Below are 25,334 nucleotides of genomic sequence, written 5' to 3'. Positions count from 1 at the left end.
ATATGCCTGAATGCAAGTAGCCTTGTAGGATGTTCTGCCTACTCAGTGAGCAAGAATAGACATCTTGGCTTTGGGCATGCTGGATTCTCTAGTTAAAGAGCCATTCACCTTGGTTAAGAGTCAGGTGAGAGATGTGGGCTTCTGGGATCTATCAGGTGCCCATTAGAGTCCCAGGCCTGTGCAGCCTACCACCTGGGCGATCTTAGGATGCTGCTTTGTTTAACCTCTCTCAGGCTCACTTGCCTTATCTCATAAATGAGGCTAATAATAATACTTATGTAATAAGCTTGTTAACCTTGTCAAGAAGATGAAATGAGCTATATAAAAGGTCTTAACAGTAAATATTTGGGGATCATTGGCTACTTTTATAAGATCTGAAAGCACTTTGATTTTACATGACCACTTGTCCTCACAGTGTCCTCTGTGAGAGAGACAGCAAAGCCATTGTTGGCCACATGTGAGAGAGGGGAAGGGATTATACACCTGAAACCCCTGCTCCCAGGGATAGCCTCCGCTGCACTCTGCCCCTTTTTGTTGTGATTGCCTATCCTCTGTATGCCTTTTCCAAAACATGACTCAGAGCTTTTTCTTCTGACAGTGAGTCTTCTGAATGAGAGACAACAATCAAATATTTTGGCGTTATTCACCAGGAGAGCTAATAGCTCTCTTTGCCTCCCACATTAGAGAAAGAAGTATTCTGCTTTAGAAAGCACGGATAGCACAAAATCTGACTGGGTCACATCTTTGACTTGTATTGCTTTCCCTTTTATCAAAGGAGAAGGCAATAGGGTGTGTATCCTCCACAAAGGAGAGCAGGGGGAAGTGCAGACTGCGGGCACAGAGCTGCCTGAGTTCTCCCCACACCCTCCTGCTGCTCTCAGTCTGAAGGTGTGTGGCCTGCTGTTTGCTTGGCCCTTCCTGAAAGGACAGGAGGGCTCAACAAAGACTCAGCTTCCCCAGCCTGGGAAAGCTAATTAGAAGCTGGGTCCTCTCTCCGGACTGACCAATGAGTACTTGACAGGATTAGAAGGATAGTGGTACTTCCCGAACAACCTTTCCTATATGCCCTGAGGACCCTGAACCAGCATGGTCACTAATCCACAGTTAATTTATTTCAGACAATTTGGAGGAGTTAAAACTGGAACAAGAATGTATTTGTTATAACAATACAAGCTCTTGTACTAATAAAATCTCAATGCAAATAATGGTTTTAAATAACGGAATACAAATAACGTTTTAAAAATGATAGAAGTGGGGGTTTTTTTGTTTTTTTTTTTTGTTTTGTTTTTTTGTTTGTTTGTTTGTTTGTTTTTTTATCATGGTGTCCAAAACTTATCTTTAACTCTCCTTTGGGCAGAGATTCCAGGATGATTTTTATACTCTGGCTCCTCCATCTTCTACCGTGGCTTCCAAGGTGAAAGGATTCATTGGCATCAAGCTGATGGGAGAGAAAGAGAACACGAGGCTTGCTTGGGGAGTGTTTTCATGGGCCAAGCCTGTTCCGTTTCATTGGCTGGAGCTCACATTCCCTTGGCCAGAGTGCAGACATATGGCCAAACCTAACTTCTGGGGTGGATTCTAGGTTTGTGTTCTCGAAGAAGAAATGGATTTGGTGAATTGACCAGTCTCTGCCTCAGAATAATAATGACAAGATGAAGATTTCTAAAGCATTTGCTTTGTGCCAGACATTGTGTCAAGCACTTCATCTACATTATTTTAAAATTCATATACCATATTATTCATTCATTTAAAGTCTACAACTCATTGGTTTTTAATATATTCACAGTTATGATGTAACCATCATCATAATCAATTTAGAGTATTTTTATCATCTCAGAAAACTCATACCCATTATTAGTCAGTCACTCCCCATTTCCTCCCAAGTCCCCTTCCCAACTTTAGGAAACCTCGAATTTACTCTCGCCTCTTTGGGTTTGCCTATTCTGAATAATTCATATACATGGAATAATTACATTTTTTTATAACCCTTACAACAGCACTACAGGTAGGCAAATGGTTATTTCCATTATACAGATTTGCAGAGGGATCAGGTTGCTTAAATCAGGTCACGGTGATGATTTGACTTTGGATGATGGACACACAACACAATCAACAGTTCAAATGCTATAGAGATGTTTACCTGAAACCTATGAACTCTTATTGATGAATGTCACCCCATTAAACTTAATTTCTAACTTAAAAAAAATGATCTGTTAATAAATTAAAATCCTGCCCATCATTATACGCCAGAATGTTATGCTATGTCCCAGTTATAAGGAATATTGATGCCATGATTTGGGGGGAAATAGTGGAAGGGGTTTTTGTTTGCTTGCTTTTTAGTGACTATAATGGAGGGAAAAAACCCGACTTCTTCATGGAGGGCTTTTTTATTGAAATAACAGATAATTATTTAGTCAACTCCAGGTTTGAAGCCCAGACCTACCATTCACCAGGTGCCTGTGAAGTATGTGCTGCTTAATTCCTCCTCTTCTTAGTGTCTTTGTCTAGAAAATGGATATAATGAATCTCTGTGTGCTGTGAGGATTCAGTGAGATTAACCTATGTGAAAGCTTTCTTATACCTTTATTAAGTTGATGCCTTGCCACTGTTAGTTGTTCTTGCTCAGAAGCAAAATGCTGGCTGTTGTTGGGCAGCCACAGAAATTATGTTAGTATATCTGGGCCTCCAGGATACTGTTCAGGAAGAAGTTACCGTGACTTGTATTGTACAGCATCCAGATTATAATCGAGATGAGACTGAGCCCCCAGGAGGATCAGGTACAATAAAGGCTGGAAAAAAAGGGAGATACCTTCCAGGATAGAAAAGCATATGTTGCCCTAGTCAGGTTAGAGCATCATCTTAATACACCAAGGGTGTGGGTTTGATCCCCAGTCAGGGCACATACAAGAATCAACCAATGGATGTATAAATAAGTGGAACAAATCAGTGTTTCTCTCTCCCTCTTCCTCCCTCCCTTCTCCCCTCTAAAATTAAAAAAAAATATTTTTTTAAATCATATGTAGAGTGTGGCCTATCAAATTGTGATCTCAGGTGGGCAGAACAGCTGGTTATGGGCACCTGGAAAAAACCAGCTGAGCCAGTGTAAATTGGAAGTTCTTTGGGAAAGAAGATAAGCTGGCTGAGTTTCTGTAGGCAAAGAGCCGGGAATGAGGTTTCCAGTGTTCCATCACATGTCCTTTTCATCACTTTCAGCTCAGTCAGGGTTTAAGCCTGATACTCGGGGACCAAGTGTGTATTTGAGAGACTCAAGGAGGTAGTTATGGAGGAGTGAATTGTGCTTTCGTTCCACTAGCCTATTCTCCGCGCTATCCAGTCCTTAGCCATACCAATATTAAAATCGGTACGAGAGAGAAGATGGTGGAGGCAGTGGGATGTTACTTGGCAGTGGCTAGCTGAGTCAGGTAGCCGAAAAAGGGCTACATGAACTCTATGTACAATCAAGGGCATATTCTAGCCTTAAAGTTTTGTCCTAAAGGTCTCTGGATCTGCCACTTCCTAATTACATGACCAGTGCCTTAATCTCTCCAAGACTTATTCCATATAAAATTGTTATCTGGACCATGATTTACAACCATGAAAGCTGTAACCCACATAATTCCAGTGGGCTCCATTCACATACACTAAGGATCAGGATATTGTAAACTTGTAAAAGGCCAGATAATAAATATTTTAGGTTTTATGGCCATATGGTCTCTATTCCAACTAATCAGCTCTATTGTAACTAATCTACTCTGCTTTTGTCATGTCAAAGCAGTCATAGACAATACATAAATGAATGAGAATGGCTGTGTTCCAATAAAACCTTATGGGCACTGAAATTTGAATATTATATAATTGTCTCATGCCATAAAACACTACTCTTTCTTTGATTTTTTTCAACCAATTAAAATTCAAACCACTCTTGGCTTATGGAGTATTAAAAAACAGACAATGGGCCAGATTTGACTTTTCTGGACCCCCAGCATCCACCAGAATATGTCTGATACCTTCTAAAAAGATGCAGTGTGGTACCCTGACCATTCTAAGAACCAAATGAGAAAGTACATGTAAAGTCATGAGCATAGTGTCTTCCTTTTATAAGTCCTCAGCAATTGGCCATTATTACTATTAGCCCTTTTAAAAAAAGGTGATATATTAACTTTCTACTTGCCATGGACATTTGGAAGGGAGGCAGTTACATTTTGGTTGCTTAACATTTCTACTATATTAAAATTTTATTATTAAAATATATATTAAAATTAAAAATATAAAATCTAGTTTGAACAGGCAGTGACATGAGTAGGCCACCCAGTTTTCTTGTTTCTCTTTACTTTCTAACATCCCAGCATCGCCTCTTCAATCCCCAGACGTTTCTTTAGTACTTGGTGTGTGCTGCTAGATGCTCCACGAGTAAATGATGTTAGGTGTTTTCTCTCCGGGAACTCTTAGTTTTCCCCAAAGTGGATGTTGTATATATCCTAAGAGGATTTAAGATAACAGCCCAGCCTGACCTATGGTGGTGCAGTGGATAAAGCGTCGACCTGGAAATGCTGAGGTCGCCGGTTCAAAACCCTGGGCTTGCCTGGTCAAGGCACATATGGGAGTTGATGCTTCCAGCTCCCCCCCCCCCCCATCTCTCCTCTCTCTCTGTCTCTCCCTTTACTCTCTAAAATGAATAATAATAAAAAAAAAGATAACAGCCCTCTGGTTATATTGATTATTTTATCTCAGCCTTTACATTTCTGTTTTGGTATAGGTTTACAGTGCATGCACTGTGCCATAGTACTATGGTTGTGTATCCTATTTATAAATATATATGTAAATATTTAGATAATGAGAAGTTGTGCTTCAAATTTTTAAAAAATAATGAAGTTAGAAGTCAAAAGTTTTGACACAACAAGTCTAGGAAGAAAACAAAAGTATCCTAATAGGAAATGAGACTTGGTATGAGTGATGGAGGTCTTATTGCCAATGACACAAGTTTTAGGACATGAAATAACATTTACTCTGGAATCTATTTTGTGGTAGGCAAGGAGCAAGGTATTTTACGTTTTTAATTTCATAATAACACCTGTATGAGAGAGGTACTATTATCCCTATTTTACAGCTGAGGAACCAAGGTTCAGTTCAGAGACACTGAGCAACTTGCAAAGGTCAGCTTGAATGAATCAGGACAGTCTAACTATAATGCTTGACACTTTTCACTTCAGCCTTCATTCCATTGAAGAAATTCATGAAAAAAAAAAAAAGGCTTGATTATTTTCTAGTATTCCTAAAAACTCTGAAGTTTTTTTTTATCATATATACTCAGGTTATTAATTGATAGATAAAAGTCCATGTCCCCAGAGATTCATGATCAACTCCTTGCCTCTCGGACTTTTGCACATCACATGCTTCTCACTCTGGTTGGATATCTCCTTTTTTATTGGATGTCTCCTAGTCATCCATCACCTCTTCCAGGAGGGTTTCTTGACCTCACTCCCAACGTGAGTAGGTTGAATACCCTTTCTCTGGACATCTATTGCACTTTAATGAAAGTTTGTAAAATATGCTATATAGCTCTGTAGTTAGCTCTTATCTGCTTGTTACTCCCTGGACTGATAGCCCCTTAGAGGAAAGAAAATTTAACTTGACTACATTGTTCTGGCTTCCAACAAAATAATATAGTGCTTGGGACATACTAGGTCTTCATAAATACTCATGAAAGGAATTCCTCTTTCATTGATTTGGAGTCTGAAATAACTTTGGCAAATAGATGAGTTAACGTTTACTTCTACAAAGTTTTTCCAGGATAGGAAAAATTGGTGAATATAGAGTATAGGAAACCAGATAATGATAAAACTAAGAAATCAAACTCTTATCTGTATAAAGGCCTTTTCCTTCTTGGTTTCTCAGAGACTGAAGAGGGCACACATACTCTCACCAGTCAAATTAATATCAGTGACGTGTGATTTATCAGTATGTATCTCTGTTTCTTTGTGTATACATATATAAACCCATACATATTCATGAACACAAATTCACACAAAAAAAATAGATTGCCACAATTTCCATAAACTGTCATATGGATCACTGAATGCTCAGCAAAAGTATAAAGTTCATGAACACTCGCCAGGTTGCCTTGCCTTGCCAGTCATCCAGTTGCTCTAACTCTCCTTTGGTCCTATATTCTTCCTGGATAATAAAACTTGACTGCTTTCTTTAAGGGAATTAGCATTTACTGAGAGCTTCTGAGATGTTCTAGATCCTTAACAGAGGTGATTGCATTTAATCCTCAGATGTTTGCACAAACTCACAGGTCCTGAACCCAAAAGGAAATGGATCAAGTCAAAAGCAAGTCAAGAATGTTACTGAAATAGAAAATTTCATTCAGACAGAGGGAAGGAGGGGAGCAGGTCTGAATTTTGAAAAGAAAAAGTCTGAATGTTGTTGAATTTAGTTATAAATATTGTTAATTGGACTTATACAAATTTGTTGCATGAAAGACTGTGACCATTAGCACAGTCATTTTGTGTGTAGGCAGAAGGGGCCTTTTCAGCTGATTGAGAGAAAAACATTCTCTCCACCAACAAACATGACTCCATGTGAAGAGCATTCTTTTGTGGCTGCAAGTGACAGCATTTAGCCACTATTTGAGCAGTTCCCAAACTTTTACGTTTCAGAGACCAGGAACATTTTAGAACAAATTGTATAGGTCAGTAGAATGCAAACGTTTTACCTTGCCAATAAAATGAAGATTGTTAAAATACAAGACAAAAAACTATCCCCATCATTGTTTCAGAAATAAAAAGATAATCTAATAGCAATATCTATATATATGAAGAAAAACAGAATAGAAAGGTCATAATCTTATTTTAAAAGGTCATTTTCATGTGATAAAAAATCACTGCATCCTATATTTCTCATTCTGCCCTGAACCAATGGGTCAGGGACCCACCTCTAGGACCCCTGCTGCATGTGCCTTGAAGTCACACAGATCTCACTTTACATCCGGGCTCCATTCTTAGCAATGAAGCCTGGAGGAAGTTCCTCAACTTTTCTGGGCTGCTATTTCCTCATGTGTTAGATGAGGATAATATCTGACTGTATTAATACTCTAGGGTTACAGTTACTAAGAACCACAATCGAGGTGGCTTAGAACAACAGAAATTTGATGTCTCCTAGTTCTGGAACCCAGAAGCTTGAAATCAAGGTGTCAGTAGGGCCACCGTCCCTCTGAAGGTACTACTAGGCCTCTCTCCTAGTTTCTGGGGGTTTCTGGGCTTATGTCCACATGCCCACATAACTCCAATCTTTATGTGGCATTCTTTCTCTGTACATGTCTATGCTTGAATTCCCCCTTTTATAAGGACACTAGTCATATTGAATTAGGGACTCACTATTTCAGTATGACCGCTTCTTAACTTAATAATTACATCTGCCACAATCCCATTTCCAAAGAAGGTCACATTCTGAGGCATTGGGGGATTAGGATGTCAACATAGGAGTTTGGGAGGGATACAGAGTAACCCATACCACAGACCAATCTCATAGACTTGTTGGAACTATTGTATCAAAATTATCCATAGGAGAAGCTGAATGCATTGTGGTTTTTTAAAAGATTTTATTTATTCATTTTAGAAAGGAGAGACAGAGAGAGAGAAAGGGAAAGGGGGAGAAGCAGGAAGCATCAACTCCCCTATGTGCCTTGACCAGGCAAGCCGGGGGCTGTGAACCAGTGACCTTAATGTCCCAGGTCCAAGCTTTATCCACTGCGCCACCACAGGTCTAGCTGAATGCATTGTAAAGTACCAGAGTTAAGGTACGAGCTGTTTGGGGTTGTTGGGTTTTTTTTGCTTTGGAGGGTTTTTTTGTTTTGGTTGTTGTTGTGGTATCCAAAGTGTATTTATCGGGATGGGTCCCTACTAATCTTCATTCAGGAGCCTTTAGTGCTGTGCCCTTCTGAAGGGGCTGCTCTGGAAGTCTTGCTTGTCTTCCTGTAGGAGGACAGAGGGCAGTGGAGCAGCCAGCACACAAATCCACCACTTGTGCATGGCTAAGGATGGTGGTGGCTTTGTAGCATCCTGGGCCTTCCCCATCCATGAAGTAGGGCCTGGGGCTCTGCACCAAGTGCTTCTTATGTTTCCTCTTCTCTTCTAGAGAGGGGTGAAGGAGAACCTTAACGAGAGGCATGGTGTCGTGGGGTGGTCGTCACCGCTGGACTCTGTTGTTTTTAAAGAAAATTTATAATTGAGGAATTTATGATTTAGGGACAGTAAGCAATTTATCCAATGATAGCCCTGGACAGGTAGCTCAGTTGGTTAGAATGTCATCCAGATACACCAAGGCTGAAAGTTCTATCCCTGGTCAGGGCACATACAAGAATCAACCAATAAATGCATAAATGAGTGGAACAACAAATTTATGTCTCATCTCCCTCCCTCTCCCCTTCTCTCTCCCTTTCTCTCTTTCTAAGATCAATAAAATGTTTTAAATTTTGTTTTAATTATCAAAAGATATATAACTAAGAAATGGTCTAGATGGGCCTTTGAACATATTTAATAAATATTCTAAATAGCTGATATGTGGTGGACCCTGTTCTAGTGCCATAGACAGAACAGACCAGACCCCTGGCCTCATGGAAGTCACATTCTCATCAGTGGAAGCAAAAGTTAAATAAAAAATAAGTTAAATACAGATTTAAGTAGAGATAAGTACTATAAATAGAAACAAAGTCCAATAAGAAAGTAGAGCATAACAGGGGACTGAAAGATGCTATTCTCTGCGGGATGTCAGGGAGTTCTTCTGTGAGGAACATGTGAGCAGACCCCTGACTGTAGTGAGGAGCAAATCTGAAGTAACAGGGGAGCTAAAGGGGGCTGAGCAGGGAGTAACAAAACCAGGGCTTAAACACAAGTCTGTGTGGTTCACAACCCCTGAGCTTTCCATACTGTCTATGAAAGCCCATAGTAAATCAGTCTGCTTGCTTTGCCATCTGTTTCTGACAGTTGATGTGAAACACTGCTTGGGACAGAATGGTGTGTTGAGTGTGGGCTGTGACACCAGCTTGTCTGTAGCCGATTTCAGCCCCTGCCTCTTAGCAGCTGTGGTCCCCCCGGGATTGGTTAGCCTCTCTGAATCTCAGTCTGTCCATCTGCTTATTGTCCTGACACTGCCTACCTACCTCATACGACTATTTTGAAGGTTAAATGAGTCTAAGCACCTAGAATGCTGTCCGGCACATAGGAAATTGCTATTACTGAAAGCAATTTTCTAGTGTTGGTATCCCGTGAAGCTAAAGAAGTGATTCAGACTTTGAAAGAGGAAACAAAAAACACAGCACTGCTCTTCCTCCCTGCAGCCTGCCTGTTAATGATTTTTTTTTTTTTTTTTTGTCAATCAATGATACTGTTTCCGATTCCTGGGTGCCTTCCGTTTTGGAGGCTTCTGGGCTATAGAGGTAGCTAGCGTGAGACTGTCCTGGACATCAGAAGACCCAGGTTTGGGTTCAGGCTCAAATCATACTAGTAACTGTGTGACCTGCACAAGTTACTACTTCATCTCTCTTGCTACAGGTTCCTCGCCTGCACAGTGAGCAGGTTGAACTACCCAGTCTCTAAGGCACCTTGTATCCCTCAGTTTCTGTAAACACTGGACAAAGTCACTTAACTTCTCTGAGCCCTAGAGGCTCACATATACTGGAGCGCTACTGATACCTCTTCTGGTTGCTGAGAGGCTCAGGAAGGGTGAAAGTGTTTGGTACACTGTGACATGGCTTGCAAATATGAGGGCTGATCTTTACAGAACTATTATGAGAATTGACCCTGAGTCCTACACGGCGCCATGTGTACATTTGATATGCAGGGGCTTTCCTCCACATTTTGCCATCATTGCCTACCCCCCACTGGGTTGGATGGATCCACCTCAACAAGGTATGGGGGAACACAGGAGGAGGATGGAGATAGGGCACCGCGGTGGGAAAGCCTCTTATTGGTTAATGCTGGTACATCCCCAACACCAATTACTGTATCTGCTTCTAAGGCTGATATATTTACCAGGGTGAGTTACAAGGAAATATATGTACCCAGGGAGCGAGGATGCTACATGCTCACCCCCTGTGATGTAAAATATGAGATTCTAGGAGGGGCTGTTTTATAATTCATCAGGTTTCGCTAGTGAGTTCTGCCGGAGTCTTAGTTATAAAGGCAAGTGTGAACCGGACGGCAGACAGGAGAACCTGGCACCAGGGAGACTGAGAAGCTGCCTTTAGTGCCTCCTGCCTCCTCCCTGCTTTGTTCCAATAATTTTGCGTTCGGTAAGTTCCTTGGCTTTGTAGCTAATCGTTGTTGTTGAACAAGCTTGGCAAGTGGATCGGTAGTTGGGGATATGCACTTGCTGTCAGAAGAGTGTGTTAGTGTACGAGCTTCTGACAAGTTTCACAATGCCCTCTAATGAGCAAAATAGCTTAAAAGATGAAACAAACCCGACAAATCAATTATTCACCTTGATCCTTGGAAGGCTGCTTTCTTTGGTTGCTTAAGTTTCTCAGGTTTCATTCTGTCGGTTTCATCTGTTGGGTGAGCTTTGTCACGAAATTGTTTTCCTTAGCTGCCAAAAGGAGGTATGTTCCGGGTGGTTCGTCCACACACACACACACCCCCCCCCCCCCCAGCGTACCCTCCCCCGTGTTCGGTAAATCTTAAAACAGACAGCTTGCCTGGTAACCAGCTCCAGCAGAGCTAAACCTGTGCAAAGCAAGATTCAAACTGCGATCTTTTGTGTGACAGAACTGAGGGACTGTGAATAATGGTCACTGTAGAGATTTTTGTTGTGAAACTCAGGACGGTGGTAGTCCTTGCATTTTGCCGGGACAGGATAAGAATCTGAGGAGATTTGCATTTGGCATGCCTGTTGATGGTGTGGGAGAGGGTGTGAAAGAAAAGGCTGGATTGTTTTAGAAAGAGCTATACAATGCACCCGCAGGACAGACAAATGCAGAAGGCTTGACTGTTGTATTTGTGTAACTTGTGACTGTTTTCTTGAGTTCCCTATTCTCATTAATAATTACCGAAGGCTGCATTGTGGTCCTCACCTGGGTGTGCTCCAGGTCCTGGCCTCGGGTCCCGGCGCCAGGCAGGGTGTGCGCTGACTCCTGGTCGGAGCGCTGCAGGAAGTCATTTTCTCCCTGGGAGGAAAGTGAAAGCCGCGTCTTCCCGGACTCCTTTCTGCCTTGTTGTTTTGCCTCTGTCCAAATCTCACGGAAACCAACAGCTTGACATACTTTTTTTTTTCTCAGTGGCAGATTTAACTATGGTGTCATATGGCATATTAAATATAGAGAGGAATAGCAAGACATTTTTCTGACTGTTTCAAGTGTGTCTGGCTTGTTGACATTTTGGTTTATTTCGCTGGCAAGGAGCTACCTTCTTCCAAACCCATAACTGTCTGCTCAAAGCCTGTACCTTATACATAATTTCATTTTCTCTTAAGCTGTAGCAGACAAGAACATTCTCTTTCTCGGCAGAAAAAGCAACTCATTTTGCATCTCTTAGAGAAAAAAAAAGTATGCATTTTTTTTTCACCAGGGACTTAGCTTGCTCTTTGCTTTCTCCAGATAAATATTTTGGTCATCAGTACCTCTACACTTCCAATAAAGTTATTTCTCCTTTCCTGGTGTACTTTCTGACTGCTCCAAAACTTAGCCAATTGGGAATGTGGAATATATCTTTTTCCAGGAACACGTTTTTCAGGCATACTTCTTTTGTCTGTAAATAGATTTTCCATATTTTCCATTTCCCTGAATAACTTCTGCTTAAAGAGCAGAGGAGTGATATATTGTGGTTGGCACTTAGGGGTGTGTAATCTGAGACTTGGTTTCTATTCAACAACCACTGCCCCACAAGGGGTCTGTAAAATGTCGTTTTGTCTTATGTTCAGCTAACAGCCTCTGGGCTACAGCCATGATGATGAAGGTAGGAAATCAGCAAATCATTGCAGGTATAAACAGACATCTGCATTTGATGGTCCTGCCAGTCTGCGAGGCTTTGTAAACTCAGGACATACAGCTGAAGGTTCCTAAAAGTGTTAATATTTCTCAACGCCAAGAACAATGTATATAGTTGTAAAGTACCTTTGCAATGTGTTATACATTGGCATTTATTGCATCACATTTAAAAAAAAACACATGCCAGAGCCGATGGTTTATTTCACAGCTGTATCTGGTTTATTGAGTAGAGTGGTTTTATGGAGAAATAAACCAATGTACCAATTTCAATAAATTAAGTTTCTCCTCATTTGGTGGTGGTTTTTCCATCTTCTCTACCCACTGAAAATAGCTCTATGGCTACAAAAGAAAATTTAGCATGAGTTATTCTCAATTAAATTTATAGCAAGACAAATAGGAATGGTGACAAGCACGTTCTGAGAGGGCACACATCCACACAGACATGTCTCTCTATAAGGGATTAAAAGCCAAGGAAGCATTGACACATTACCTACGTGACACTTGTGGTTTTCTTCTTCTTTTTTTTTTTTCATTTTTATTTATTTATTTATTTATTTTTTAATTCATTTTGTGGTTTTCTTTGACAGAGGTTAGGGAGGCTCCGGGAGGGAGAGGGTTGTTCCGAGACGTGGCTCCAGCAGTGTTCAGTGGGAAGGGCAGGGGCTTTGTGTCGCTGTGGTCTTCATCTCATTCTCCTTACCTGTACAATGGGGAGGGGAAAGTTAGAAATTACACCAGATAAATGACGTCACTATAGCAAACACTACACTGTTTGGCACAAAGGGAACCCAATAATTATTGGGTCATTATTGTGACAAGTTAAATTTTTTAAAATACAGGCAGGCCCCTGGTTACAAACGAGAGAGGTTCTGTAGGTTTGTTCTTAAATTGCATTTGCATGGAAGTTGGAACCGGTACATTTACCTACTAAATGCAACTTAGATGTGTCTTACCGTGGTATTTATTTTTACCTTTCTATACATGTAAATACTGAAATATTTTCAAATCTACAGTACCTATTTTGTTCATAACCTGGGGACTGCCTGTATATTAACTCATTCTGATGTTACTTTTGAAAGAAATATGCACAGTATGTAAGTAGGAAGTGTATACAAAAATTTCTTGTTAACAATATATACTTCCTACAGCTAGACAAAGGGGGAGGGTGGGAAACCTAGTAAATACATAATTTATTACCTTCTGGTTGACTTTCAACTAATTCTTAGAATGGCATCCAAAGTCCTTACATAATTTTTCAAAGAATAACTTGATTTCAAATGGAGAGCATGAAAATAAACTGATGCCAAATAATATATCACAACCTTCTAAGTTCTTTGCTAAACAATGATTTGGACATAATGCCAGCTGTGACATTGCATTAAAGTACCTGATTATATAGTAAATATCATTTATTATATTCTAGGCAACATATGAATATTTTTACATGTATTTTCTCATTTAATGTTCATCACAGCCTTACCAAATAGGTTCTATTTTGCTTCCCTTTCTCAATAAGGACACAAGGTTTAACAGCATGTATTTAAAGACTACTTTAGACCCGGCCAGTTAGCTCAGTCGGTTAGAGTGTCATCCAGAAACACCAAAGTTACAGCTTTAATCCCTGGTCAGGGCTCATACAGGAAGTGACCAGTGAATGCACAACTAGGTAGAACAATAAATGAGTACTTCCTCTCCCCCCCCTTCCTCTTTGTGTCTTTCTAAAATGATTCCATTTGGGATCTTGGCCCTCTGTCTGCTTTGATTCTTCTCCCCACATATTTAACTTCTATTGGAGTTTAGGGAGTATAAAAGAATAAAGTTAGGGATTTCCTTTGCTCTCATTTTTGGTCTATGCCAATCAAGATCACATTTTTCTGGCCCTAGCCAGGTGGTTCAATGGATAAAGCATCGTCTCAGTGAACTGAGGTCACAGGTTTAATCCCCGGTCAAGGCACATATGAGAAGCAATCAATAAATGCACAACTAAATGGAACAACTAAGTGATGCAATGAATTGATTCTCCTCTCTTATTCCCTCCCTCTCTCAAATCAATGGAAAACTTAATTTTTTTTAAAAAAGATTACATTTTCCTGAGCTATCTTTAATAATTCACAACAAAGTATGTATAAAATCAAGTATGAAAGATGAGAACTTTAAAAAGGTCATAAATCACCTGGGCTGAATAGCTCCATTGGGTAGAGCATTGTCTCCATACACAGAGGTTGCCGGTTCAGTCCTGGATCAGGGCCCATACAGGAACGGATTGATGTTTCTGTCTCCATCACTTTCCTTCCCTCTCTCTTTAACATAAGAACATTTTTTAATTCTAAAAGGTGATAAGTCTACCCAATTCAAGATAAAATCTAAAAGTAACTTTGAGTCAGTACAGCTCTTTGACCCAGACACTTTCCTCTGTGCCTCTAGCTTTAGAGGATCTGTAGGCCCAGCAGATGGGCACATTTGGATCTTGCTCTTCTAGATCACATTCAAGATTAAAAGGACCCCAGAATTTCTTCCCCAAACAATCCTGAGCTGCCTTCCAAAAGTTGTATGGTGTGCTCACCCCTGGGTATAAAGGAGAAACCAAGAGGCTGCTTTTGGCATGGGGTTTGATCACATGTTTCAACTTGTGAGTTGGGATGTCCACACGTATGCTTGAAAGGTCCTTTGTGGTGCAGAAAAGAACTATGGCAGAAAAGAGGGGCTTGCCCACATCTGAGTCTCCACTCGTGATTTTTCCCTGAGCCACCAAAATGTTAGAGACAGCCCTATCCTGCACTAAAAAATGTTTACTTATATTTTAGTGCAGTGAAGCTAACATTTCAGAGGGTTGGTTTTGTAGGGCTTTTTGTTTATATTTACTTGTGACCTTTCCCCATTAAGCCAACAAAATTATTTGAAAAGAAAATGGTCAAAGCTACAAAGATTTCAAACTAAAAGCTTTTTAAGTTCCATTTTGGAATTGATAGCAGCCAGATTTATCAAGACTAGACATTGGCCATTTTTCTAGCTCAGGGGAATAGACCAACGTTGGTGATCTTGGGGTCAGCTGGATTAAAACGGTCTGCCATTTGTCTTTTATGCCATTTGAAAATATAGTTGCTCGGAGAGACCATTGCTAATTTCAGATACCCCTTTCTTATCTCCAGTTTTAAATGGTGGTTGTAACTAACCCTTAGTGCTAAGGACCAACGGAAGGCTGCCTGAAGGATTCCAGTGGAGCTCTGCCTCCCAGGCTGGTATGAAAAGCAGAGGTGACAGTCAAGGGCTTTAGGTGGCCTTCCATCATTATTTTTTTTTTAATTTTATTTATTCATTTTAGAGAGGAGAGAGAGAGGGAGAGAGAGAGACAGAGAGAGAGAGAGGAGAGAGAGACGGGGGAGGAGCTGGAAGCATCAACTCCCATATGTGCCTTGACTAGGCAAGCCCAGGGTTTCGAACCGGTGACCTCAGCATTTCCAGGTCGATGCTTTATCCACTGTGCCACCACAGGTCAGGCGGCCTTCCATCATTATTATAGCCCCTTCTTCTGTCCAGGCCCTCATTTTCCCAATGGCTCCTTTTCATCTTCTGTTGTATTAGAGATAAAAACTAACAACCAGGAGTTCCAGGCAGCAAATTCTCTGCAATTATTAAGAATCTTTAGGTTTGAAGGAGTTCTTGATTTTTTATTTATTTTTTAATGCAGTGTGAGATGTTATGCAATTAACAGCGATTTTAGCTTTGCTTTTAATTTTGTTACTTGTATCATTGTAAAGCACTGTAGTTTTCTACATGAAAAGGCAGAATGCATCTTAGAAGGTAGTCCCTCCCACCAAATCTTGCAACTTTGCTTTATTTAGCTATAAAGCAAATTTAGTAATTCCTGTCTCATGGCTGTTGGGAAGATGTAAATGAGATAATTTATATCCCAGTAAACAGCTATTCTGTCATCCACATGAAAATGTTTGGCATGTCCTGGCCGATTGGCTCAGTGGTAGAGCATCGACCCGGTATGTGGAAGCCCCAGGTTCGATTCCCAGTCAGGGCACACAGGAGAAGCACCCATCTGCTTCTTTATCCTTCCCCTTCTCGCTTCTCTCTCTCTTTCTCTCTCTCTTCCCCTCCTACAGCCATGGCTTGATTAGAGCAAGTTGGCCCTGGGCACTGAGGATGGCCCCATGCCCTCTGGCTCAGGTGCTAAAAAATGACTCCAGGTGCAACAGAGGGCCCCAGATGGGCAGAGCATTACCCCCTAGTGAGCTTGCTGTATGGTTCCTGGTGAGAGCATGTGCAAGAGTCTGTTTCTACCTACCCTCCTCTCACTTAAAAAAAAAAAAAAGTTTGGCACAGTGAATACTTAGCACATAGTGTGTCTACATTAAATGTTTACCGAATCTGTAAATACAGCCCCAATGGCTCTGTGATGACTGAGATGTGAAGCACATTTATTTTGCCTAGCAGAGGTGGTAGTAGGGATGGTACAGGGAGATAAAAAAAAAAATAACAGGACAAAATAAAATTAATTTAACCTCTGCATTGAAAACTTTTAATAGTGTACACTTTGGGTGGTGATTATCCCATTGATATTTTTTACTTTTTTTGTTTTGTTTTATGTATTTTTGGAACTTTTATAATGAGCGTGTATAATTTATATAATTGAGAGGAAAAAGAAAAAACAGTTTTAGGAAATAGTTATTGGTATGTTGTAGATCTCTAACTCTGTAAGAAGAGTCAAATCAAAAAATAAATATGCAAAATACTTGTGAGAGATGCTTTTTGGTCTGAATAATCCAGGCCAGCTTGTTTTATATATAGTTTGTTTATTTGTCTATCACTAACCATTTGTTAAACATAAACTAGTCCCAGAAGTTCTGCTAGATGCTGAGATTACAAAAACAGAAAATCAGAATCCTAAAACTCAAAGAGCTTGTAGTTGAAGACAAATGGACACGGGAGCCCACAATTCTAACACAGTGTGATTCCTGCCATGCTAGAGCAGGAGCAGGCAGGCTGCTCTCTCTTGCAAGTAACAGAAAACATGACAAATTGACTTGCTCGAGAAAGGGAATATATTGGTGACTGTAACCTAAAAGGACAGACTGAAGCCAGTTTAAAGAGGTCTGATACTGTGACTCATAAGGTGGTCAAGAAATTTGTTTTGTGTTTTGGTTTGGTTTGGTTTGGCCTTGGCCCTCTGCCTGTCTTGGTATTAGCTGCATCCAAAGACCAACTGCCCTTGTGATTCTAGGATGTTGTCAAAGGTTCCTGGGGAATTTGTGTCGTAAGTCATATTTAGCCAGAAAGATATCCTGAAAATGGGCCCTAAAATTTATTTTGAATGGACTGGCTTACCCATGATTATGAAACTGAATCACCATATTCTGAAGCTGAAACAGAATAGAGGCAGCGTCGCCCAATGACCTGATGCGTTCCTAAACAAAATCTGGCAGCTGTTGCTGTTAGAAAGGGATGGTGGTGGTGATGGATGCTGGCCCCATATCCAACAGCCGTCTTCAACCTGTGATACATACAGCGCATAATGCACCAAAATGTCCAGTAGAGTTGGTATAATGGAGAAAAGACCAAGCATTGAATGATGCTTAAATTTACTTCCCTGATGAGTAGAGGTTTGCCAAGATGAGACAGAGGGAAAGTCTTTGAGACAGAGGAGAAAAGCTCTCTGCAGTCACGGAAACTAACCAGGTAATCATTCAGCTCTCTGCTAATCTTTATGTTGGCACTGTTGCAGAAGTTACCAGCCTGAAGCCATCTGCCCAGTGGTATAATTAGCAAAAAACCTAACCTTTCAGTTTTACCAAAACCTGCTATTGAATAATAACAGTAGGATTTTAAGCTAAACCATGATCAAATGGTCTATTTTTTATAATTTAATATAGATTTGGAGTCAGTTCAATAGATCCCTATTATAAACTTTCAGAGCTAGATCATACTACTGTCTTTATTTCTCCTTTTATGCTTCTGATGACACCTGTTCAAGGCAGTTAATAACTCATCCAGTGCCTCAAATTTATTTGAATTTTGATGTCATGAAGTTTATAAGGCTAAAAAAACTAGTATCAGACAAATGGGGGTACTTTTGAATAGATGTGCTTGCCAATCATAGAGTGTATATATAATACTGAAAATGAGAATAGCCAAATATCAATGTTTTATAGCAACATTATCAGACTTGACTTTAGTATCTTTCATAGTTCATGTAATTTATCTGTTATTCCTTTCTTTAGCCTTGGATAATGGTCACCTTTTCTTTCCTTTGAGAAAGTAGAATACTTCCGGATAGAAGATTGTCCTTGAATGGGCTTTGTCACAGTTTTCATTAAAGCTCCTGACTCCAAATTTAATTAGCTGTGTTTTGGATTGTTTTTCAAGTTTTGCAGCATAGAAAAAGAAGTGACAAGACTATTATTTACGTTCTATAGGAAGTGTGCATATATTGTTCATGACTTTCTGGCATTCAAATGCAATCATAAAACAGTGTTCTTTTTTACTCAGAAAACTTGTCTCAATTCTGTCAACCTATCTACCTAATAAGCATACTCCTAAATACTCATTTGTCTAGCTTCTTTTCAAAGACACTCGGTAATGGCAAAAACCAGACACGAAGTATGTTTCCTTTTGCCATTTTCTTCTGGTGCAGCAAATCTGTTCAGAAACTATGCAGCCAGGCATGGACAAGTGTTCCAGCCCAGCGATGTCAGGGAGGGACCTCTGACTTACTCAGAAAACATGCTTAAGTTAGACAAGCCTGCAGCCACCGTGTAAGAAATGCTCCCCGGGGCACTGGTTCCTTCCTCCTCAAATTAGACAGCTCTTCAATGCAGAAAAAGAAGCAACTAAATATAGTAGAAGGGTGATGGATAAGCAAATATGTCAACCAGCCATTAAAAACTGCCAATCTCCCATGGCAAAACTTTTTTTAAACTTTACTACTTCTTCATAACACAAACCTGATAAACTCTTTTTTGTTTTGGTTTGTTTTGAGGTTGACTTGTACAAGTAGAGAAATAGCGAGAGAAACTATTTATTCACTGGATTTCTCATCTCATCAGCAAGGGTTTTGCACTACTGACAAGAAGGAGATGCCAAAGAGGTATCAAAGAGACTAGCACTGATACACAGGCCCTAAACAATGCTCTGATTCTAAAACCATTGAAATACAGTAGTCTCCCCTATGTGTGGGGGATACGATCCAAGAGCCCCGGTGGACTGTGAAAATAGTACCACCCCTATAGATCCTGTTTTTTTTCCTGCACATGCATACACTTTATGGCTTCTCCTTGGCATATCTGAATTGCCAGCATCACTACTCTTACACTTGGGACCATTATTAAGTAAAATAAGGGTTACATGAACACAAGCACTGCATATCATGACAGGTGATCTGATAACTGAGAAGGCTACTCAGTGACTAACAGACGAGGAACACATCCAGCGTGGTGACGCTGGACAAATGGATGTTTCACATCCTGGGTGGTACAGAGTGGAACGGGGCAGGACAGCATGAGATTTCATCACACTGCTCAGAATGGTGCCTACTTTAAAACTTATGAATTGTTTATTTCTGGAATTTTCCATTTAATAGTTTCAGACCGCATTTGACCGTGGGTAATTTAAACCGCAGTTAACTTAAACCACAGGAAGTGAAACTGGGTAAGGGGGGATTACTGTACTTAAATTCTTGTTGGTAAATCACTTCTACCCTGGCTCCTCTGAGCTAGTTTAGACCAGTCCCTCTCTCAGGTCTTTCTTTTTCACATCTCCCAGATCAAGCAACTGAAGAGCTAATTGATTAACAGAAGATTAAATAATGTTAATGCCTGGCACAGCTAGTTGTTAAATATTTTGACAGCACTTCTGTGTAAGACTGATCTTATTTTTTGAAAGCTTGTGGCTACATTGAGGAGAATGACATTCAGATTCAGAAGCAATGTATAATTAGGTGCTAAGTTATTGAAAATAACCCTGCATATTTTATTTCAGAGTGATAAAGGAGATGTTATTGAAGATTGTCTGGGAAAAATTGGTCAGGGATTTGGATAGTACAGGAATAAAGGAAAAGGCAGAATGTACAATTTTTTAATTCATTTAATAAATAAGAGCTAAATCCCCCATTTGTTTACTGCCACTGTGTGCGAAACACTTTGCTCAATGACCTCGTTTGCCTTTCATTACAGCCCTGAATAAAAAAGGAGAGAATAAGTCTTGATCACACAGCTAGAAAGTGGCAGGACAGCCCATATGTTATCCATTCTTTTCCATTTTGTGCAAGACGCTGTAGGTACCAACATGGTGAATAGGAAGATGTACCTTTTTATTTTTAATGACCAAAAGCAAGCTCAAGGAAATATTGACAGCCTTTAAGTGAATGAAAGAGTGTTCTTCAGCTTTCCACAATTGAGAGCATCATTCTAAAATATGACTGGGTAATTTAATTTTTCTATTGCTCGCTTCAGTTGCTTCAACAGCAATATAAAATGTAGGTGAGCAACAGGGAACTAGCTCAACTCATAATCTGATTATCTAATCTTCCAATATTAGTCTTCTTATAACCTTTGCATAACATAGGAACATTAGAAAAAGCAATAAAGCACACAGCCTAAGTATTTAGCCCATTAACAAAATCTTGCTTTCTATCATAAAGTGGAAATTGAAAGAACAAGACTATTCATTAATGATTTTATATTAAATCTTTTTCTGACTCTGGTTTTCAGCTTATGCCTTTCACAGCAATGAGTACATGCTTGCTATGACTAAACTATATGGGAAAACATACAATCATGGGCCAGAGCATGGTATCACCTCCCTTCTTGCCAAAATACCTCACAAGTGAGTCTCTTGGGGACAGAGATTTGATTTCATTTATATATACTTTGTACCCAGCATCTAGCATGGTTAATGGATAGACATCATATTATACATCCTTCAAGGAAGGATGGAGACTAGGTGAAAATGAAAAGCTGGGAAATCATTTCTGGAGATGAACCTTGAAGCTGATACAGAAATTAACTCTATCTATGGATAAGGATATTGTAAGGAGATAGTATATACTGAGCAGTGTTTCTAAAATAAGAATGATTAGAGAGTTTGTGTGTTTAATGACAGCAAGAAGGCCTCAGTGTCTTCGCAGTATTTTTATTCCTGTCTACCCATTTTTCTAAATTTCTTAACACCCCTCTCCTTATCCCCAATTCATCCTTTAAAATTCAGACTTCAACAAATAAGAAGGAAAAAAGAGACATGGGAGAAGCACCTACAAGGCAAATTAATTATAATTCATAAACTTTATTGGATCCAAATTCAAACAAACTGCAAAAAAATTTCATGACATTTATGAGATAATTGGAGATTTAAATACCAACTGGATATTTGATGGTGAGTTATTGGTAATATTTTAGATGCGATGAGGGTATTGATAATGTTAAACAGATTCTTTTAGAGATACACACTGACATTCACAGATTAAATCATTTTCATTAAAATAATACAGGAGAGGGAAAATAAGTATGGATATAGATTAAACAAGAAGTAAATAAGCATTATTAATACTATTATTACTTTTTGTATCTTCCTAGAAGACATTCCTTTTTCCTCCTTCCCCACCAGCAGATTCGATTCCATCTCCTCTCTGTACCCCAAATGATCTGGACATGTTTCAGATTTCCTGTTCACGTGGGTCACCATTTCCGGAGGAAGCTCATTAGTAAGAACAGAGATTTTTCTTTGTCTTTCACTGACTGGCTCACAGGAGGGGCACAGAAATGTTGGAGAGAAGGGTAGAAATGTAAAGGAGTGGTTACAGACCTCCAAGCTCTACATCACGGTATGCAATTCAAACAGTGGGTTCCCCTTCATTTCTTTAACTTTCACCTAATTTTTAAGAAACAGACCTTAATTCAACTCCTATATACAAAGCAATATTTGCTCATCAATGAAAGTCAGGAATACAGCAGCCTGATTGAAACTCGATAATTTACACATTTGCATTTAATATTCAAGCAATGCCCTGTTGTGAGGCCATATTCTTTAATAAGATAACATTTTTTTCAAAACTATTTAGTTGTCATAGAGATAGGGAAAATATAAAGAAAAACATTTTCCTTACATTAAAAAAAACTTTTAATTATCATAACTGAACCTAATTTTTACATATAAATTTACAAAATGTTTGAGGAGCCTTTCATCAACTTCCTTGTTACAGTCTTATGAACACTCTTTTGGCCCTTTGCAGGTGCTTTTGTATGAAAATTTACAGCTCTGAAAAGTGGAGAGTAGCAAAACTGGAGGGGGCTTTGCCAGATGACTTAGTCAGTGCTCTTGCCTTTGAAGTCAGTGCTCTTGCCCTTGATCCAAACTACGCTGAAGCAGCCAAGACAAACAGAAATCTGATCCATTTCCATCGTTTTAAGAAGATTTTCATCAAAGCACTCTTAAGTAGTATACTGCTATTGAAAATATTAGCTTATTTATATTGCCAACTTTTTTTCTCTAAAAATGTTTGGGCATGTATGTGTTAACGATAGAAAGGAATCCATCTATCCCTCAGAATTCTTAGATACTCACCCAGAAGCAATCTAATGAGATGAACTTGTTAAAACATGCATGGTATCCCCTAGGGAACCTGTTTCGTAGATTAGATGGAATTTGCTGGGGGTTCTTAATGAAATGTTTACATCAATGACAACAGAAGGAGAATTTCATAACTGTGTGCATATGAGTGAGCTCAAAGGGATCTATTTCCTTCTGTGGTCATAAATATACTTTCTGATACTCAATTACAAACAAGGGCTATGTACACCAAGACCTATTATGCTTTCCATTATTAAGTATTGAGTATCCAAATATAGAGCCTTCAATGGAGTGGTTTTGTTATTGTTGTTTTCCAGAATTGAACACAGAGCCTGAAAAAGGTAGGCACTCAGTGTTTGTTGGTCTTTCCTCTTGCTTTCCTCTTCTCCCATGGGTGTTACCACCACCAAATATCCACTTTATTAGTAATGTGTAGGACAAGCCCAGGAATGATAAAAGCATAGAAGCTGAAGAAGGTTCTGTAGCGTCTGGAGAGACTATTGGTAATGTAGAGGTTAACTGAACATTCACTTATCTCTAATCTTCATTGGGATTCATTGAATGTTAAGTGATTCCTAACTTCAGCAGCAGGATCAACTAGTTGGATTAGGTAGCTGGGATGCTACATGTACGAAAGTGTACATCATTGCCCCAAGAATTGAGAGACCAAAAAATTTAAAGCATAGCTGTATGGTTTGGCTTTTTATGTGTGTTTTAGTTTTTGTTATCACCTAGAATTCTTTTTTACCATTCAGATCAAGACTTGCTTTTGAACTGTTTTTCCCTATTATAGCCATTTTCCCTATTAAAACTTTCATTGGCTTGCCTTGTCAAAGAATTCTGCAATTTTAAATACTCATTCTTTTATTCCTTTGTTCAGTTTCATAATATATTTATTTAGTGCTCACTTTGTTTAGCACTGTTCTGGGTGCTGGGAAATACCTGATAGTTTTTTAAATTTGCTATAAAATTTTTGTTCATTCCTTTATTTTCAAGGTTGGAATGATTATCTGTCTTCTCTCTGTCTCAGGACATAAATATATCATACTTGTGGGGCCTTAACAATGGCTTTAAGAAAACCAAAGGACCAACACTAAACTTGAAAATCATAAACCATTATGTTAAGGTACAAGGCATACTCTGGTTTTAATTAAATGGTCTAAGTTTGAAGGGCCAGGGTATCATCCTATTTGTAAATGGGTTGTATCTTTCTGTGGGCCTTACTTACATATTGCATATGTATAATATAGGCATACATTTGGCATAGAAATGTACATATCCAAAGAGATACATACATATATATGAAGGAAAAGTACACTCCCCATGGGGCACAGTGGCATAAAATATTTCTTGGATTTTTCAACTGAAGCATAAAACCAATTTGCTTTTATACATGGTCTTCCGAATTGAAAAGTTACTGCCGGAGGCTAGAGTATTACTTTAAAGTGAACTAACAGGAATGAAGAATTTGAATGAGTGCAGCAAAGGGCAAGAGTGCCTGAGGGAAAGGGCCACGTCATTTTGGTCCACCTCTCTAATCCCAGGACCCATACCTGCCTGGCTCCTATTAGGCATTCAGTGAATAAGCAGATTGATTAATGCAGGCTCAGAATTGGGAAAATACTCTACTAGAGCATTGTGATGTGCCAGGAAATTCTTAGTACAGGGAATGAAAAAGAAATTTTTGCTGCCTGGAGATTCAATTAAACTCAGCAAACATGTATCATCTTGTAAATTCTGCCAGGGATTAGGGATTTGGTGCATGAAACAGGTCCCTACGCTTTAGAAACTCTCAGTCTAGCAGAAAGACAAATATACCTACACAATTTTACTTATATTTCATTATAATTTAAGTTACAATATCAAGATATGTATAGAAGTATATTAGTGATAACAAAATGCAGAGATAAGTCAGGGAAAGGAGTGATTACCTCTACTTAGCGAGACTAGAGAAAGCTTTCCTGAGAGGAATGTCTGCACAGCATTTAAAGAACTAAAGAACCAAGACCGCCTGACCAGGCGGTGGCGCAGTGGATAGAGCATTGGACTGGGATGCAGAGGACCCAGGTTCAGGACCCCGAGGTTGCCAGCTTGAGCGCGGGCTCATCTGGTTTGAGCAAAAGCTCACCAGCGGCCCTGGCCGGTTGGCTCAGTGGTAGAGCATCGGCCTGGCATGCGGAGGTCCAGGGTTTGATTCCCGGCCAGGGCACACAGGAGAGGCGCCCATCTGCTTCTCCATCCCTCCCCCTCTCCTTCCTCTCTTCCCCTCCCGCAGCCGAGGCTCCATTGGAGCAAAAGATGGCCCGGGTGCTGGGGGTGGCTCCTTGGCCTCTGCCCCAGGCGCTAGAGTGGCTCTGGTCACAACAGAGCGACACCCCGGATGAGCAGAGCATCGCCAGGGGGCGTGCCGGGTGGATCCTGGTTGGGCGCATGTGGGAGTCTGTCTGACTGCCTCCCCGTTTCCAGCTTCAGAAAAATACAAAAAAAACCACAAAAAAATAAACAAAAAAAAAACTCACCAGCTTGGACCCAAGGTCGCTGGCTCGAGCAAGGGGTTACTCGGTCTGCTGAAGGCCCATGATCAAGGCACATATGAGAAAGCAATCAATGAACAACTAAGGTGTCGCAATGAAAAACTGATGAATGATGCTTCTCATCTCTCTCCGTTCCTGTCTATCCCTCTCTCTGACTCTCTCTCTCTGTCTCTGTAAAAAAACAACAACAAACAAACAAACAAAAAAAAAAAAAAAACCAAGACCATGCCAGGTAGAGCAATCAGACT

The 25,334-nt window shown here is 39.8% G+C and overlaps 1 protein-coding gene and 1 pseudogene across 22 annotated transcripts in view; one reads left to right on the top strand and one right to left on the bottom strand.

Annotated features, from left to right (window-relative positions):
- The window catches only part of DLG2 (discs large MAGUK scaffold protein 2), a 2,140,731-nt gene that overhangs the window by 1,918,226 nt on the left and 197,171 nt on the right, over window positions 1-25,334 (top strand). Inside the window, exon 1 of one of the 22 annotated variants that reach the window (XM_066369879.1) lies at window positions 10,056-10,294. The exons of 20 other annotated variants lie outside the window; for them this stretch is intronic. The gene's annotated coding sequence lies outside the window, so the exon portion shown is untranslated. Of the gene's footprint in view, window positions 1-10,055; window positions 10,295-10,567; window positions 10,601-25,334 lie in introns of those variants that run through there. One more of the 22 variants, XM_066369897.1, reaches the window with a different exon arrangement.
- Window positions 7,926-8,172, bottom strand: LOC136388901 (small ribosomal subunit protein eS27-like; annotated as a pseudogene).

Source organism: Saccopteryx leptura, chromosome 1 (genome assembly GCF_036850995.1).
Source record: "Saccopteryx leptura isolate mSacLep1 chromosome 1, mSacLep1_pri_phased_curated, whole genome shotgun sequence".
In the NCBI taxonomy this organism is placed as follows: domain Eukaryota; kingdom Metazoa; phylum Chordata; class Mammalia; order Chiroptera; family Emballonuridae; genus Saccopteryx; species Saccopteryx leptura.
This window is presented reverse-complemented; position numbering and strand designations above follow the sequence as displayed.